Genomic DNA, 581 nt, shown 5'->3' with positions numbered 1-581 from the left:
ACTGGGCGCACGCTCCGCGGAGCAGACCCCATCCCGTCCCCGCCCCGCCCCTCCGCCGCGCCCCCCGCGCCCCTGCGCGGACCCATTCTACAGCCCGGTCACCAGAGGCAGGGCGCGCGGAGCCTTTCTGGTGGGACGTGCCTCCTAATCAACTAACACGCGACCCAGAGCGAAAACAACGAGGAAAGGAAAAGATCAAAAAAGTGCTACCTTGGCAACCACAGGCGTTTAGAGGCCAGCTGGTGGGCTGGGAGGGGCGGCCGCTGCCCGCCTGCCGCTGGTACTCTCCTCGACTACGCGTATTCTTAAGCAATAACAACGTAATCCGTATTATCCACCCAAGAATACCCGTCACCGAAGAGAGTCAGAGGACCAAGCTGCTGCTGCCGCTGCTACTGCTGCCGCTGCTGCCGCCGCCGCCGCCGCCACCAGAACTCTTGCTGCTGAGCCCGCCCCTGGCTGGGGCTGGGCTGAGCTTGACCGGGACCATAAATCCATAACTCGATTTCCCTAAAGAAGGATCCAAAGCTGTGCTCTGCTGCTTCCTGCCCAAATCCAAATGGCTGCTTTATTTCCAATTC

The 581-nt window shown here is 61.3% G+C and overlaps 1 non-coding gene across 1 annotated transcript; it reads right to left on the bottom strand.

Moving 5' to 3' along the window:
- Nucleotides 1–295: 295 nt before the first annotated feature.
- Nucleotides 296–350, bottom strand: MIR137 (microRNA mir-137). The gene has a single exon (NR_049343.1). It is a non-coding gene; the product is annotated as a microRNA mir-137 (primary transcript).
- Nucleotides 351–581: the final 231 nt, after the last annotated feature.

This window comes from Canis lupus, chromosome 6 (assembly GCF_011100685.1).
Source record: "Canis lupus familiaris isolate Mischka breed German Shepherd chromosome 6, alternate assembly UU_Cfam_GSD_1.0, whole genome shotgun sequence".
Taxonomy (NCBI): Eukaryota; Metazoa; Chordata; class Mammalia; order Carnivora; family Canidae; genus Canis; species Canis lupus.
The sequence above is the reverse complement of the archived record's forward strand: the minus strand, read 5'-3'. Positions and strand labels throughout refer to the sequence as shown.